The sequence below is a fragment of the Tursiops truncatus genome, chromosome 5 (genome assembly GCF_011762595.2).
Source record: "Tursiops truncatus isolate mTurTru1 chromosome 5, mTurTru1.mat.Y, whole genome shotgun sequence".
In the NCBI taxonomy this organism is placed as follows: domain Eukaryota; kingdom Metazoa; phylum Chordata; class Mammalia; order Artiodactyla; family Delphinidae; genus Tursiops; species Tursiops truncatus.
This window is the reverse complement of record NC_047038.1, coordinates 88981128-88998688: the sequence shown is the minus strand read 5'-3', so window position 1 is coordinate 88998688 and position 17561 is coordinate 88981128. Positions and strand designations below refer to the sequence as shown.

The 17561-nt window shown below is 38.8% G+C and overlaps 1 protein-coding gene across 2 annotated transcripts in view; it reads left to right on the top strand.

Annotated features, from left to right (window-relative positions):
* COX18 (cytochrome c oxidase assembly factor COX18) overlaps positions 1-17561 on the top strand; it is a 95141-nt gene that overhangs the window by 66733 nt on the left and 10847 nt on the right. The window contains exons 9-10 of one of the 2 annotated variants that reach the window (XR_012332028.1): positions 14221-14332; positions 16140-16419. The gene's annotated coding sequence lies outside the window, so the exon portion shown is untranslated. The remainder of the gene's footprint in view (positions 1-14220; positions 14333-16139; positions 16420-17561) is intronic. The other variant, XR_012332029.1, reaches the window with a different exon arrangement.

The following is a 17561-nucleotide window of genomic DNA, read 5'->3' as shown; positions in this document are numbered from 1 at the left end:
TGTATGGGTAAGTGGGGGTGGGGCTGGGGGGTGGGAGGGTATAAGAGAGCTCTCCCTCCTTTTTGAAGTTTGGCTGTGAGGGTGACAAATAGAGGTTATTAGCTGGAGGGACAAGAAAGAATAAGGGAAAGTTTTTATTTTTTAGAAAATGTGAAACTTGAAATTTCTTTACCTGCAAAAAAATGAGTGGGTGGAATGGAAAAGACTTAAATGAGCTTGGAGTGAAGGTATAATTACTGAGCCAAGTGTCAGAGATAGTGGAAGAAAAGGTGGGTGAACCTTGGAAAGGGAAAGATTCTTCTGTTTCTCAGAGCCAGGATGGAAGGAGAGAATGATTAATATCTGAGGGTTGAGGTAGAGAAGTTTGGAACTGTTAACCTCTTAGTTTTATATATATTGTTTTCAACTCTGATTTATAGACAGTACAAAAACATTATATATATATGGATAACGTTGAACCTTGATAACATCCAAAAGCATGTAACCAGCATGTAACTTAATTCACATAATTTTGCAGTGTAGAAAGCTAATGAGGTCTAAATAGACAATATTCCAGACAGGAATGACTTGATAGTACATTCATTAGACTACCTCTTCATATGTCAGTGTTTTTTTTTTTTTTCGCGGTACGAGGGCCTGTCACGGTTGTGGCCTCTCCCGTTGCGGAGCACAAGCTCCGGATGCGCAGGCTCAGTGGCCATGGCTCACGGGCCTAGCCGCTCCGCGGCATGCGGGATCATCCTGGACCGGGGCACGAACCCGTGTCCCCTGCATCCGCAGGCGGACTCCCAACCACTGTGCCACCAGGGAAGCCCTATGTCAGTGTTTTAATTGGACTTCTGTAGAGCAGGTTAATAATCAGCTCAACCTTGAATTTTGTGGTTAACTTAGATCCAAGGAAGACTAAGTAAGTAAATAACTAAATCTACACTTGGACACATCATAATTAAACTGCATAACACTAAAGACAGAACATAAAAGAAAACCTGAAACACTAACAGGGAGGAAAAAGCATTATTTACAAAGGTAGATAATTAGGTTAGATTTGCAACAGACTTCACAGTGACAACAATGGAGGATAGAAGAAAAAAGGAAAATATTTTTCAAGAAAACAGTTGACAATCTAGTATACCCAACTAAACTATGATTTAAGGGCAAAGGTAAAATGAAGACATTTAACAATAATCTTGAAAGAATTTACTAGTTATTCATTCTCATTGAAAAAAATTACTCAAGGACACACTTCATTTTTTTTCCTGTATTTACGTTTATTGATTCAATCCTTTAATCATTTATTCAACACATAGTTACTACATGCCAGGTTCTGTTCCAAGCACTAGAAATACAGCAATGAACAAAACAAAATCCCTGCCTAAATGGAGTGTAGTTCACCTACTGTAACTACTAGTGTAGTTAACAGTACTGAGCATTTGGCCAGGTAGCAGTTTCAAAAATAAAGAAAATGGGTAACATGGGGTGTGGTCATCTACAAACAGTGGCATTAACATCCTGTCCTGGGAGAAGCAAAAGAAATGAGAGATAGGGAAGAGCAGACAATAGAGGGTCTTGGTGCTAAGCCACAGAGTTTGAATTTCATTCTGTAATAGGTAAGAGAAGGACACACTTTAAAGGAATTAAAGCACTGAGAGTAGAAGGAAGGAATGAGAAGCAAGAAGCAATGTGACAAAAAGAAATTGGTAAATATAAGAATATTTAAATAATCACTGACTCTGTAAAATAATAAAAGTAATGCTGACTACTTTGAAGGTAAAACACAAGTGGAAATAAAATACCAGACAATAATAATGTGTAAAATAGAATATGATTGGAATGAAAAATTCTGAAAACCTTTTATTATTCAGGAGGAAGAGATAAATTGTTTTAGATTTTAAGTCAAATTATGCATGTGGAAATTATAAGGGTAACCACTAAAGTTATAGCAATGGAATAAATAAATTCAAATAGTTCAAAATCTGAAAACAAAAAAAAATAAAACTTAAGCCAAGCAACAGAAAAAGAATTGCAGACAATTTTTCACATTGTGGCAACTAGCTCTTTTTTATTTTAATTAAAAAATTTCTCACTATCAATTATGAATGACTTTGAGTGTACGGGCTGAGGAAAAAGGGAGCATATTCCTCTATGCCTACTATGTGCCAATCCATATAGTGCTAAATGTTAGTGTTATGTGGTGTTCGTTTGGTGGTGAAATAATCATATGCATAGAAATTCCAACAGAGTTAACAGAAGACTATTAGCGCTATAAAGAGAACTTAGGAAAGTTTTGGGGACAAGACCAACTTGTAAAAGTCAATAGTATTTTCCTATACCAGCAACTATCAACTAGAAAATATAATTGAAATAAGATACTATGTATAATATCAATCAAAATGAATAAATTTCTAGGAACAAACCTAAAAAAGAAAGCCAATATCTTTGTGGAGAAATATTTAAAACTCTGTTAAAGACATAAGAAAAGTTTTGAATAAATAGGCCAATTTAATGTAGTAAAGATGTCAATTTTCCTCAAATGCATCTATAAATGCAATACAATTCCAGTCAAAATTCCATCTATATTTTCTGAAAAACTTGAAAAACTCTTCTAAAATTTGTTTGGGAAAATGAAAATCCATTTATAGGTAAGCCACAATTGAAAAAGAAGAGAAAAGACGAAGTTTATTATATGAGATATTAAGATATTTGACAATTATATGGTTTAAAAAACACATAATTGGTTATGGAACAGACAAATAGATCAGTGGAATAGAATAAAGACTCAGAAATTAGACTGTATATATGGGAGACTTACACAGCTGACAGATAAAGTGACATATTAGAAAATGAAAGCACAGATCATTTTTGTGGCATTGGGAAAATTTTCACTCGAAGAGAAATTTGGATCCCTACTTTACACTGTATACAGAGGCAAATCTGCATGAGTTAAAGACATCATTGTGAAAGTTAAATCTTATAAATCTAATAGAAAAATATTCATACAGAAAGGTCAACAACATCAACAAAAAAAAAGACAAGAAACCCAGGGGAAAAAATGGGTTGACAATATGTAAAAGCAATGTAGAGAGGGAAGTCTGAATGGCTAACAAGTTCATAAAGAGAGTCCTCAAATGCTGTAATCAGAGAAATTAAATTAAACACTGAGGCACCATGTTAAAGCTATCAGAGTACAAACATCAGAAATGCACATGCAAAGTGTTGGTCAGGATATGTAGTGATAAATACTATGTTCTCTTGTGGGTCTGTGAAGTGGCATGTTCATTGTTGTTACACCCTGTGGCCTAATGTATTCTTGGGTATTTGTCCCAGAGAATTCCTTGCACATATCTATGAAGTTACATATAATGTTAAAATATGAAATAATATGTGTTAGAGCTCATGAAAGTATGAAATATTTGAAGAGAGGAGAAAGTAGGGCAAGTTGGTCAAATGCTAGTAAACTTGTTATCCTCTCCTTTGGGTTTGAGTCTTGAGGGATGCCCATAAAGCCATCTGGATAGGTATGAGGGAATCACAAAGTGTCTGGCTTATTTGTACAGGTCTTTATGCAAAGCTTTGCTTTTGGCTTGAGCCACATCTAACATGGTGAGAGAAGGAAAGAAACACAAGTAGAGAATGGTGTCTAGAGAAATGAACCAGAGGTATTGTGCCTGGTTCCACAGTGCAGAAGATATGAAGGCAAAAACACAAGTGGAAATAAAATACCAGACAATAATAATGTGTAAAATAGAATATGATTGGAATGAAAAATTCTGAAAACCTTTTATTATTCAGGAGGAAGAGATAAATTGTTCTAGATTTTAAGTCAAATTATGCATGTGCAAATTATAAGGGTAACCACTAAAGTTATAACAATGGAATAAATAAATTCAAATAGTTCAAAATCTGAAAACAAAAAAAAATAAAACTTAAGTCCTTTCAAGGACTGGAGACTGGGCTCAGGACAAAGAGGCAGCAACATGTGGGGACTTGCTAAGAACAAACCAATGGCTGTGTCCACTGACTTTACTAGCAGTGACCAGCCACATTTCAGTAGACATCATCATAAAATACCCAGGGGCCAAACCATATCCAGCTACATCACAAACCCAGGTACCAAGAAAAGGCATAAAGACCTACAGGTGAGGAATGTAAGCCCGCTTTCCTCTAGGGGTTAAAATCACATGATTTCCCTTATACTTTCAGACATTGGAGAGGAGAGAGGGGAAGATGAAATATTCTAAAAAGGCAGAAAACTTACCCAAAAGAGAGTTAACCTGATAGAAATAGTTAAACAGGAAGAGATGCAGATGCCTTTAAATGGCATGGGAGATTAGATCAGTTTCAAAATAAGACAAAGCTGCATTTCTCCCCTGTATACCTGAATGTAAAGTCTGTGGCATGTCTTTGCTACACTGCCATATGCGTTTTCATTGAACCAAATTAAGTATGTGATTCAGGCAGTTCTTTTTCACACTTGATCTAAACAGATGGAAACCCTGTGGAGCAAATTACAGGATGATTCAGTGCAGGAAACACACTTTCACAAGGAAACAAGAATCATGAGGCCATGGTATTCATGTGTAATGGGTTCACCCACAACCTATTAAACAGAAGTCCTTGTGGAATAAAAGCAGCTTCCATAAATCTTAATAGTTTTGACAAGCTGAGAAGCTTGAGTCAGCCTCACTCAGATGACTTCAGGGCTCCAGAAGAGTTCCCCTTGTCCCCACTTTTAAGAAAAAAAATCTCCTGACAGATGCTATACTTTGCTTTTCAATCCTAAGTTAAAGCCTTTATTTTCCATTAAAATGCATGCAACTTGACTTAATATTGATTTAAAGCAATTTTCTCCAACTGTATTTTGAGTAATAATGTCTGCCAACGAGAGAATTTACTGTAAGATACTTGTTTCTTAATCTTAATTATTCAAAGATATGGAACCGTTCAAATTAGAACTTCCGGTTAGCATCTCGAGCTAGCTCTGACCACTTCACTGCCTTGGTATTTTCCAGGCTAAAGTTACCCCCACCACACACATTTATCACTTCCAAAGCCTCCAAAATGGAGACAGAGTGAACTAAAAAGCTAGTACCATGCAGTTCGGGGGAAAGGACACGATTAGTTATTCAATCAGGTCACAGCCTAGTGTTGTTTTTCACTTAGCCAAAACCTTAAAGTGAGTCTCATTCATGTAAAGGAGATAATAGGACTTCCTGCACTGTTGTAGGGAAATTTAGTTGGTTCAATATGTGTAAAAGTTCCCTGTATTTCATACAGTTTGTCATAGTTATTCTAATTTCAGGAATTGTTTATAGGAAAGTTATCTAATATATGGAAACACTTATGTACACAGACCTATTTGGTGCAGCATTATTTATGTATAAGTACAAATAAAATAAGAAAAAGAGAGGGGACTTCCCTGGTGACGCAGTGGTTAAGAATACACCTGTCGGGGCTTCCCTGGTGGCGCAGTGGTTGAGAGTCTGCCTGCCGATGCAGGAGACACGGGTTCGTGCCCCAGTCCGGGAAGATCCCACATGCCGTGGAGCAGCTAGGCCCGTGAGCCATGGCTGCTGAGCGTGCGCGTCCGGAGCCTGTGCTCCGCAACGGGAGAGGCCACAACAGTGAGAGGCCCACGTACCGCAAAAAAAAAAAAAAAAAAAAAAGAATACACCTGCCAATGCAGGGGACACGGGTTCGAGTCCTGGTCCGGGAAGATCCCACATGCCGAGGAGCAGCTAAGCCCGTGCGCCACAACTACTAAGCCTGCGTGCTGCAACTACTGAAGCCCGCGTGCCTAGAGCCCGTGCTCTGCAACAAGAGAAGCCACCACGATGAGAAGCCCATGCACCTCAACGAAGAGTAGCCCTCGCTCACCGCAACTAGAGAAAGGTGGCTTGCAGCAACGAAGACCCAATGCAGTCAAAAATAAATAAATACATAAATAAATTTTAAAAATACATTTATTAAAAAAAAGAGAAAGAGGAAAAGACATAGTTAGCTCTTTGTCTGGTAACTTTTTTTTTTTTTTTTTTTTTTTTTGTGGTACGTGGGCCTCTCACTGTTGTGGCCTCTCCCGCTGTGGAGCACAGGCTCCGGACGCGTAGGCTCAGCGGCCGTGGCTCACAGGCCCAGCCGCTCCGCTGCATGTGGGATCTACCCGGGCTGGGGTATGAACCCGTGTCCCCTGCATCGGCAGGCGGACTCTCAACCACTGCGCCACCAGGGAAGCCCTGTCTGGTAACTCTTGACCTTGCTTTCTAAGTATCCAGGTTTGACAATTATCAGTCCACAAAACAGAGTTCACACACAAATTTGAAAAAGTGTTTTTGGAGTAGCTATATTTTCCCTTGAGATCTTATACTTCTTCCCTGTCTACCCCCATGTGTCTTTATGTATCTGTGTCTGTCTGTATTTTCTGTGCTAAATTCTATGTGCCAGGTACTCACATGGGAAGCAACATAGAAATGCTGTTTGTTGACTGTTAAGCCTGAGAATAGAAAGATACTGAGTAATTAATTGCCCTCCTCTTTCCTCCTCCCCTCCATTTCTGTCTCTGTCTTCATCGCTTCCCTCTCAAATGCACACAATCAAGAAAGCCTCACCCGGCCCTTTACTCTTGTCCTTATGTTCCCTGTCCTCTGTCCCTACCATCCTATACTTACAGTTTTCTCCTGCTTCATGTACAAGCTAAAGGGTCTTTGAACTTCATTTCCAGTGCTCCTTATTTCTGGCACCCATATACTTGGTGTCCAAGCTTCCAAAGGGCAGAAATTAGGTCATAAATTTGTGGATTTCTTACTCAGAACAGGAATCATTGCCTTTGAACAACACATTGCCTTTTTACAACACTTAGTTCTAGAAAACTGATGGTGATTCCTGTTCAAATGCAAAGAAATTTTGGCCAGTGAAGATATGATTGATTCCACTGTATGCATCTATTAGCAAATCCATTTCAGTGTCTATTTGAATTCTCTTTTGAAGGAGTATTTTTTTTTTACATATTATTGGTGCCCTCATTAATCAGTTTAATAAAATTTTTGACGTGTGTTAACTTTATATTTGTGTGAGTCATGATATTAGTCTTTAAAAAATTATACCTTAACATAGCCGGTGGGGAGGGGAAACTAAACCATTTAATTTCTAATATTTAGGATTGGTTTTGCCCTGGTTTTTGGGGGGGTGGGGGGTGGGGGAGACAGGCTCTGTTCATCACTAGTTGTTTAACAGTAGATAAGGGCCTTGCTTCATCTGAGCCTTAGTTTCCTCATCACCTTCCCATTCTTAAAATGGGGGACTCTCCCTCAAAATGACCAGGAAAACCGTTCTGTGTCTACTCAGCTTTCTCCAGGTAAAATGTTCTTTTCAGTATTTCAGTTTTTCCCTAGTTTTATCTAACTTTAGTGCTGTAAACAAGGAGGCTCTAAGAAAGAGTAAAAGGTAAAGTTAATAGTTATTTGAGAAGTTTTGGTAAGTCTTTGTTGGAATTCCTCCCAGAAATTGAGACAGTGGATGACTCTAAAGTGGGTAACAAATGTTTTCCAAAGTGAGCTACTTTCCAATTCTTTGTTTAACTAATCAGTTGATAGATCATTAAACAAATTTTGGTTACAGAACCCTGTATTAGTTTCCTGGGTCTGCTATAACAAAGTACTACAAACTGGGTAGCTTAAAACAACAGAAATTGATTGTCTTACAGTTCTAGAGGCTAGAAATCTGGTACCAAGGTGTCAGCAGGGCTGTATTCTCTCTTAAATCTATAATGGAGAATCCTTAGCCTCTTCTAGCTTCTGTTGTTTGCCAGCAAGCCTTGGTATTCCTTGACTTGCAGATGCATCACTCCAATCTATTATCAGATGGCTATTCCTTGTGTGTGTTTACCTCATCTTCCCTCTGTCAGTCTCTCAATTTCCCCTTTTTATAAGGGCACCAGTCATATTGGAATAGAGGCCTGCCCTGTTCCAGCATGACCTCATCTTAACCTAACTAACTGCACCTGCAACAACCCTGTTTCCAAATAAGGTCACATACTAACATATTGGGAGTTAGAACTTCAACATATGAGTTTGCAGGGGTGGAGTGGGGGGCGGGAGAGGGGTGACAATTCAACCCATAACAAGGAGAAAGTTAGAATTCTAGAGGAAAGAAATTGCCAACTCCAAGCCAGATAATTGACCAAGAACCTTGATAATTCTGTATGTTCTCTGGGGTTTTTTTTTTGTTTTGTTTTTTTCAGGCTCTAAGTCAATAAAATTTGGGAGTTCAACTGAGTCCCTGGGTATTCATCTTTGGTTGGAGAACTGTTTGGAGGCTGGGTAGGTCCATCAGAAGCATAATTCTCTTCCAAGGTGGCTTGGCATATGGAGCTCACCATGGGTAAAGGTAGTGGTAATGTGTGGGTGAGCCAGCGGGAGAGGTAGGTGAGTCCAGACACAAGTTGAAAAGGACATTTCTAATCTGGATTCACTTCCCAGCACATCATAGAAAGCAATTCCTACTGGACCTGGGGAAAGTACCTGTCTTCTCAGTAGAGTGGTGACCCTCTCCTTCCAGAGTCACAGATTTATGAGTTTTCCTGTTGATTTCTTTATTTTCATCCCCCTAGTTGCTTAGAGGAAAATCAGGATAATTTTGAATGTAGAGCTTTCAATCTAAGGTCTTTTATTGCTCCTGAGTTTGTGGTTTTGGGTATTACTCATACCTTTACATGCACAAAGTAAGCTTGAGTTGTTATGTGGTCATTAATTAATCAATTAATCTAAGTAAAACCTTCCCTGTTAGGCATTTCTTGTATCATCTTTCCAGTGAGTTTGAAACCAGGTTTCCAAATAATTTCTGACCATGAAAGATCCTTTGGCTTAGGATTCATGGTAGAAAAGTTCATGGAAAGCCTAGGGGTGTTAACTTCTTTCCCGGCTGTATTCCAGCTGGTTTTAAATCCCTCTGCTTGCTTTGGCTTTCCCACATTACCTCTTTATGTGGGTGTTATAGGAACCTTCCTCTCAGTGTCCAATAAAACTCACCCCTTCCCTCCTAATCTTGCTACAAAAAGTTGGAAAAAACCCGATGGTAATCTTACCTTAAAATTAAGGCCAGAGGATAGACAGAGGCAACTAAGAGGATGAAGTTAGGAGTGGTTGTAATTTTTCACGTTGAACTGTTTGTGAGCAACAGTCAGGAAAGAGCCCTACAGAGGGGATGGCCCTTTATGAATTCCTTGGAGGAAATATGTGTCTCATGAGAATTAGAAGTTTGCCTAGAGATTTAAGAAAGGATTAGCAGTTCATATGTGCTACCAGCCAAAGGCAAAAAGGAAGTTGTTCTTGTGGGTGGTCAGAGGTCCATGGAGCCATGGGATTGTCTGACAGAGGTAAATATCAATGAGGAAAAATAAAGAAGGGATTTCTTCTAAGCAGACAGCTTGACTATTAAGTCATCCAAGCACTGAGCACTGATGGGGATGTTCAAATGTGGAGAGCACCACACTTTCCCAGCAACCCCAGAGATTAGGGTTCTTGTCTCTGTTCTGCCATTAACTAGTTGGAGGATCGAGTACAATCCCTTCATGTCTTTGAATCTCTCCTTCCAAACTTAACACTCTTTACCATTGGTTCTGGTTCAAATAACTTTTTCATGGGTCTGTCCTTTTACTTTAAAGCCCTTTTGACCAAAACTTTCTTTAAATGCATATATATGCATTTGGGAGGAATACTATTAGTGCTGTTACGAATACTGCTATTGGTGTTGTGCAATGGGGGCAACTCTGTGACAGGCACCACAATTTGAGTGATTTATATGTCACCTTCTTTAATCCTAACAGTGATCCTAAGAAGAGATATGACCATCCTTTACAGCTGGGGAACTGAATCTCACGTAGGTTATTAAAGTGTTCAAGTGGAAATGGACAGTTTAAAAGCACCCAACCAGTAAATAGGGCCAATGGAAATGGGACTCAGACAGGCTGATGAGATTTTGAAGGTGGGAAAGGCCTGTGAGGAGGGGTGAGCCAGTGGGGGCTCCCTTGTTCAGGGAAGTGGCCGAGGGAGGCATTTGGGAAACAGAGGAGGTTGCTGAGCATCTCAACGAAGAACCAAAAGACAGGGAAAAGTACAGAAAAGGAAGGTGCTAGGAGACAAGATTCTCACTAAAAATTATCTTTACTCCCCTTTATATAATTGTGAAAATAACACATGCACATTGAAGAATAATCAGACAGTACAGAAAAAATTAAGCAACAGAAGAAAAATATACTATAGACCCTTTTCCACAATTATTTTCATTACTGCATATTACCTTCTAATTTTTCTCTAATGTTCCCATTTTCCTCAGGCTGCAGTCTGCTTGATATTAAATCATAAACATTTCCCCATGTTGTAACATAGTCTTTTTTATTTTTAATTTTACTTTTTAAAAATAAATTTATTTATTTATTTTTGGCTGCATTGGGTCTTCATTGCTGTGCGTGGGCTTTCTCTAGTTGCAGTGAGCGGGGGCTACTCTTCGTTGCAGTGCGTGGGATCCTCATTGCAGAGGCTTCTCTTGTTGCAGAGCACGGGCTCTGGGCGTGCGGGCTCAGTAGCTGTGGCTCACGGGCTCTAGAGTGCAGGCTCAGTAGTTGTGGCACACGGGCTTAGTTGCTCTGTGGCATGTGGTATCCTCCCGGACCAGGGCTCGAACTCGTGTCCTCTGCATTGGCAGGCAGATTCTTAACCACTGTGCCACCAGGGAAGTCCCACATAGTCTTTATTATTATCATTTTACATGGTAACATACTATTTCATCATATTATGTATAAAAAACCATTTCTCCATGGTTGGATATTGGGAACTATGCGGTTTTATGGGTAACTTAAAATAGATTTTTCATAGGTGGTATTTCAGTTCATTACATCTGGAGGAATCTGGTTTCTAGGAACCCTCTTGGGTTCAACGGACCTATAGATTTATTAAAAATGAGAGTTACCCAGTATCTATTCCACCAGCCGTTTGTAGAAGATAAATATTAGAAAGTTGGTAACATGGAATTAGTATTCTAAAAAATAGAAAAAGATAAAAAAGGAATAAAGGAATGGAAAGTGCTCTTTGGGTGTCAAGGAGAGTCAACGAGGAATTCAAGACATCAATAGAGAGATTAGTGACTATAATAATGTATTTCTGTGTTCCGTATTAGAAGACATTCGGCATTGTCTGTGCGAAATGAAGCCAGAATTCCAAGTAGAAATGGAATAACTTTAAGAAAACTTTTCTTGGCACTGTAAGCTCACACATGTACTTTTATATGCTACAAAGTTGAAAAAAAAAAAAAGAAAATTCTGAAGTCCTGAGGCCATAGCTATAAAAAAAATTAAGGTTTTAAAGTAGATTTGTGAGAGTAAGAAAACATGTGTTACGGTACGCTGCTGTTCTATACGGTGCTTTTGCATGCTGGCAAATGTTCTGCTTCTGCTAATGTGAACAATTATTTTTGCTGGCAGAAATAGTTCAAATAAAAGTAGAAGCAAGCCACCATTTCTTAACATAGTAAAGCTGAAAATTTCAAACATTTAATGAAAATTTTTTACACATTTATTTCATCGCTATTCAAGGGAAGTAGTAGGCATTCCATGAAAGTTTGTGTTTATGACAAAAGTAAATTGCTAGTGTAAAGGTATTTGGAGGCTAAAAGTATGATAAATAGGAGATGATGTAGAAAGAAACAAGTGTATCTATTTAAAAAAATTATTATTATTAGCTTCAGCCTTCTCTGACTGTGACAAAACTAGGTGAGTCTGGAAAAGACAGGGCGAGTAGACTACCAAATATTCATTCATTTCTTCTTTGTGTTTAACGGAAACTGAATTTTGCTCAGTGCGTCCATGGGTCCAGATAAAATACTTTCCCAGACCTGCTTGCAGTTAGGGGTGACTGCATGACATTTTCAGCTGATGAAATAATTAACAAAACCTTCTAGGTTCTTTCCCTTTGCTCTTTCTTCCTTCTCATTTTTGCCTGGAAAGCGGGTAGTGAGGGTGAAGGTAATGGCCAACCTGAGAACATCTCACAGCAAGGATGAGGAATTAAGCTTCATAATGAGAATGGGGGAGTGAAAAAGAAGTAGGATCTCGGGGCACCGATGACACCATGGAACCACTGGACCACTCTTCTCTGTACTTCGTTTTATGTGAGGCAAATTATGTGAGGCTGTTTGGTTAAGCCACTGTCATCAGATTTCTGTTACATCCAGTGCACACAAATCCTAAATGATGCAAAGCCCTTGATATAGTCTCTTTTTGTAACCTATATTTTTATTTATAAAGTATCCATTATGATAATGATGTGTTTAAGGATTTTTGTTCTCAAACCCTCTCAGCTATTAATTACATTAATGAGTTAACATTTGTAAAGTATTTCCTCTTGCTCATCACTGTATTTAATGCCAAAGTGTCTGACACATTGTGTGCACTTAATAAATATATATTTACAGGCAATTTGGAAAGTTGTTTTGGCAAATTGTGTGTATATATACACACACACATTTGCACACATATCTTTACATAAATGTATATATGAGCAAACATTGTATATAGTTATAATTATAAATTATGTGTTTAAAAATACTTGTAGGACTTTAAAATACTCAGATATGAAAGAATTACTCTATGAGAATAATTGCCACTATTTATTTACTTTCCAATTAGGATTTGTATATGGCTGTGATAATGGACATTTTTGTGTTGCGTGAACTCTAAGGTTTTAGACAAACATAAGAGAACTGATTGGCTGAAAGGGAGTTAAGGAAACAGTGACTTTGGATTCCCTCCAGCAACATTTGTCAGACCACCTGAATAAGCATTCTGCACAAATCAGACAAAACAAAACACACAGGATTTTAAACTCAGGTACTTTTGGAAATACAGAGTGTTATACCATTCTTTTCCTGGTGGTTCAAGGTCCATTAAAGTTGCCTGCAGTAGAGAAATCTGTTCAACTTTGTTTAATCCAGCATTTCCCAATCTTTTGTGTGATTATGAAACCCTTCTTCCAAGTTACGTCAATTAATACCCATTGGAAATATGTGACGGATACTCTGGGAAACCCTATAATACAGGGACCAGAAACATGTAAAATTACCACTAGTATTTAGTATTGACCTAGAAAGTCTAATGCAGTTAAATAATAATCAGAAATAAGACATATGATTTTTGGAAAAGGGGAAAAAAATTAAGACTTTTTACAGAAGACAGAAATTCCTATTTTACCGTGAGAGTGGGATATTTACTTTGTTCTCTACTTTATCTCTGATGGCCAGAGTACCTGTGTAACACATAGGTGCTCAATAAATACTTGTTGGTGGAAGGAAGGCTTAATGAAGAGAGGAAATCTCATGAGAAACCAGTACGCCAGAGAAACACCCTGGGAGATCTGTCCAAGAGCCATGGCTCTATGAGCTTTCTGGAGATTTGAACATGCCTCACATACTGCTTTTTCTCCAAATTTTCATTGTTTGGAATTTTGAGATTTATAAAAATCCAGTGATAGAAAATATGTGGACTTGATAGCTATCAATCAGATTCCTTCTCAACATAGTACTCCAGGAAAAACAAAACAAAACATAGTACTCCAGGTAACTACTACCAATTGATTGGAGTAGACAAGAGACCTTATTGCCATCTATAATGTAAGACTTAATATTCTTTTTTTTTTTTTTTGCGGTACACGGGCCTCTCACTGCCGCGACCTCTCCCGTTGCAGAGCACAGGCTCCGGGACGCGCAGGCTCAGCGGCCACGGCTCACGGGCCCAGCCGCTCCGCGGCATGTGGGATCTTCCCGGACCGGGGCACGAACCCACGTCCCCTGCATCAGCAGGTGGACTCCCAACCACTGCGCCACCAGGGAAGCCCAAGACTTCATATACCTTTTTTCCTGGTCAAATAACTTCAATTATTTTATAATCAGCAGACTCACCTCCCTAGCATTGGCTGAAGACAGGTGATTTTTTTCCCCCTCAAATACTGTTGTGGTAGTTTTAAAATAATCACAATTTCTTTGACATTTCTCTCTTTGATGGAGGGAAACTAGTTCCCCTTCCATTGAGTATAGACTGGAGTGGACTTAGTGAATCTCTTCTAATAAAAAGAATATAATGGGAGTGACAGTGTGAAATTTTGAAGACTATCTATAAAAGGCACTGTGACTTACTGCTAATTCTCTTTCTCTCTCTCTCTGTTTCTGTCTCTCTCTCAGATGATTCACTGTGGGAAAGTTAGCTGCCACATGGCAAGAAACCAAGGCCTCCTGCAGATAGACATATGTGAGCCATCCAGCAGGGCTCCTCCAGCCCCAGTCAGGCCTTCAGGTGAGACTGCAGCATCTGCCAACGTTGTAACTACAACCTAATGAGGGGCTCTGAGCCAGAGCCACCCAGATAAGCCGCTTCTGAATTCCTGACCCTGAATAGAAACTGAATAATACATGTTTACTGTTTAAACCACTACGTTTCAGAGTAATGTTTAATGTGTAAAAGGATAACAATACAATTATATTAAAGTTTTTTAAAGAAATAAAACTCATTTACAGCCTCTTTTAAAACACCTTCTCCTGTATTCCCAATTTCACCACGTTGGTGTTGCCGACTTTGCTACTTATGCAGCAATACCTGCTTTTTTCTTTCTTCCAAAGCAGGGTCAGAAAACCCTTTTTATAGAGGGCCAGATAGTAAATAGTTTAGGCCTTGTAGGCCGTGTGGTCTCTGGCGCAATTACTCAACTCTGCCCTTGTAGCATGAAACAGCTGTAGACAATATTTAAATGAATGAGTGTGGCTGCGTTCTAATAAAAGTTTATTTATGGGCGTTGAAATTTGAATTTCACATAATTTTCACATCACGAAATGTCATTTTTCTTTTGGCTTTTTTCACCCACTCAAAAATGTAAAAGTCATTCTTAACTTGTAGGTCACTTAAAACCAGGCAGTGGGCCAGATTTGGCCCATGGTGTAGTTTGCCAATTCCTGTACTAAAGTAATAGAATTCTTGATACTTAGCTGGCACATGGATGCCCAAAATAAAGACAACATTTTTTTCAGACAGTAGCCATGTAACCACACTATGGTTAATGGGAATTAGGTATAAATGATATGTAAAAAATTTGAGTCATGCTCTTAAAGGGAGGTGGTGGATTCTCCCCTTTTACTCCCCCCCTTTCACTTCCCACTGGCTAGAATGAAGGTCACCTTGGACCGTGTGGATGGCAGAAATGTCCTTGATATAACAAAGAGAAAGAGCCAGAATTCCTGCCTCTGGGCCATGTGCAGTCACACTGTTATGAGAATGACAAGTCAGACTACAATTGTTTTGTACAGGGACCTCTGTTTTTAATTCCTTTTCACACTTTGCCAAATCTATATTCTAACTAATTCAGCTGGTTAGACTTTGGCTAACATCTCTAAATGTAATGACAGGTTAATGTGTAGTACTTTCAAGAAGCACTGCAGACAGTGATTAACAGCTATATGTGGAGTTAAAAAATTCATTCTTGGTTCCTTATCAAGTCAGGATAGTCTGGATATAGGACAGCTTTGACGTTTCTAAAACCAGAATTTCTAAATAATTGCAGGTGTTTGCCTTTTCTTCTGATTGTTGATTTCCTGTAGTTTGGAAGTGAATATGTCTTTGTATTCCTTTTCTCCTCCGTCTATCACACTTATGGCCAAGGCAGGAACATTATTAATTGGGAGAAACATAAACAATTTACTCCTTATAATCTCTGAGGAATAATTAATGCACATTGTCTTTTGTGGAGCTTATTTATATAAACGAATAGGTCTAAAAGTTCACCCTCCCGCCGCCCCCGTGGTCCTATGGATTTTCTCAGTTATATGATAGCTGAAAGAAATTGTAGGTATAAGAGACATACTTATCTTGTGAGCATATTATATTTTCCCCAGCAGAACTTGGGGGGTCCCAGGCTGTGAACGACAGTGGAAAAATGATCCCACAGTCTCAGAGTCTGGAAACCACTCTGAGACTCATCAGCCACCACTTGGCAGCACCAAAGGATCAGGCATTGTCCACACACAATTGTTGTGAGCTCTTGTGCTGACGTACAGTATTTCCCATTCATCTCTTTCCCCCTTTTCTCTCCTTTTTCTTCTCTCCCCGCCAGAAACCAAACTAGCTTGGACTAGTCTTCCAAGTGCTGGCTGCTGGTGTCCCCGAGAGATTTCAGGGAGAAGCAGTCTTGGCCGAGGGTTAGAGCCAGAGGCCGACCGGGGAAGGGAACAATGTCTGGGTTTTGAGAACAGCTGGAGCTTCGGAGGGAGAAAAGCAGCTTGGCAAATGAGGAAAGAATGTGCTTGTCACTTCAAGAGGCAAGAAACTTCGATTTCCCTCCTGCCTCTGCCAACAAGTGTTTATTGGAAAGGACAGAGTGGTGGTGATGGCAGGTGACTTTGGTTTGGATTTTATGGAATTTTTCGTGTTTATTTTACCTTTTCAAAGAAAAGATAAATGTACAAATCCCACAGTTAACTATTCTGAATTCTGCTTGTGTTTTTATTGGAGAAGTGAGTGTTGTTCCTCAGAGTTATTTTTAAGAATGCCACCCCTGGCCCATTTTGAAACTCTGCTTGCTTTCCTTGCATGTAAGCTAATATATGTGATAGGGATTTTGGAGAAAAGTAGCAGAGTGTATTTAAATGGAAAGTGAAGGCCCAAGGGAGAAAAGATCCTGTTCTGAGAACACGAGAGAATTTACAGTTGGAGGAATCAGATGGGCCCATTTAGACAAAATAGGAAAGTTTTAGCTGAAACCAAAGGTGAGCTTATGAGAAGTTTGACATAGTTGGGGGGAAAAATTTTTAAGATGTCATACTCTTTGGTCATGTTTTGATTTCTCTCTGATTTTCTTGGATTCTTATGGAAATGGATAGAACAACAGAGACTGTTTTCCCATTCTGAATTCCATTCGTTAGACTTGGAAAGTGTGACCTGATTTTAAGTATCCCTTTTAAAATGAACAAAAAGACAATCCAATATTAATATTTGAAAAATAATGTTACCATTTTAAAATCTCTTTCCTCCCTTTCTGAACTCTCAACATTTTTGCCTACTTTCAGAATTCTCCCTTTAATTGTACTTAACTGCTGTTTTTTTAAATTTGGCAGTGGGAATGTTGGTTAGTTGGATCTTGGGACATAAATACATCTAAAAGTTAAAATGGGGAATAAATGGGAGTATAGGGAAGGGAAAAACTATTTCTTGAGTTCTACCTGTGTGACAGACCCCTTTACTAGGTCCTTTCCTTGTTAGAATCTGTAAAGTAAGAATTATTATGACCATTTTAAAGAAGGGAGACTGAGGCTCAGTGAGGGTCTTTATAACTTGTCTAACATTACCTGATATTCTATTCATGGTAAAGTCAAGTTATCTGGATTTAAACTTAGTTTTGATTCCAAAGTCCATATTCTTTCCAGTGCCCCGATTTTGTCCACATAATAATATCTGGGTTGATTATGTTTAAACTGATTAATCATTAAAAATTTATTGATCAGAAGTAACCTGTATATATTAATTAGGATTCCCCTTT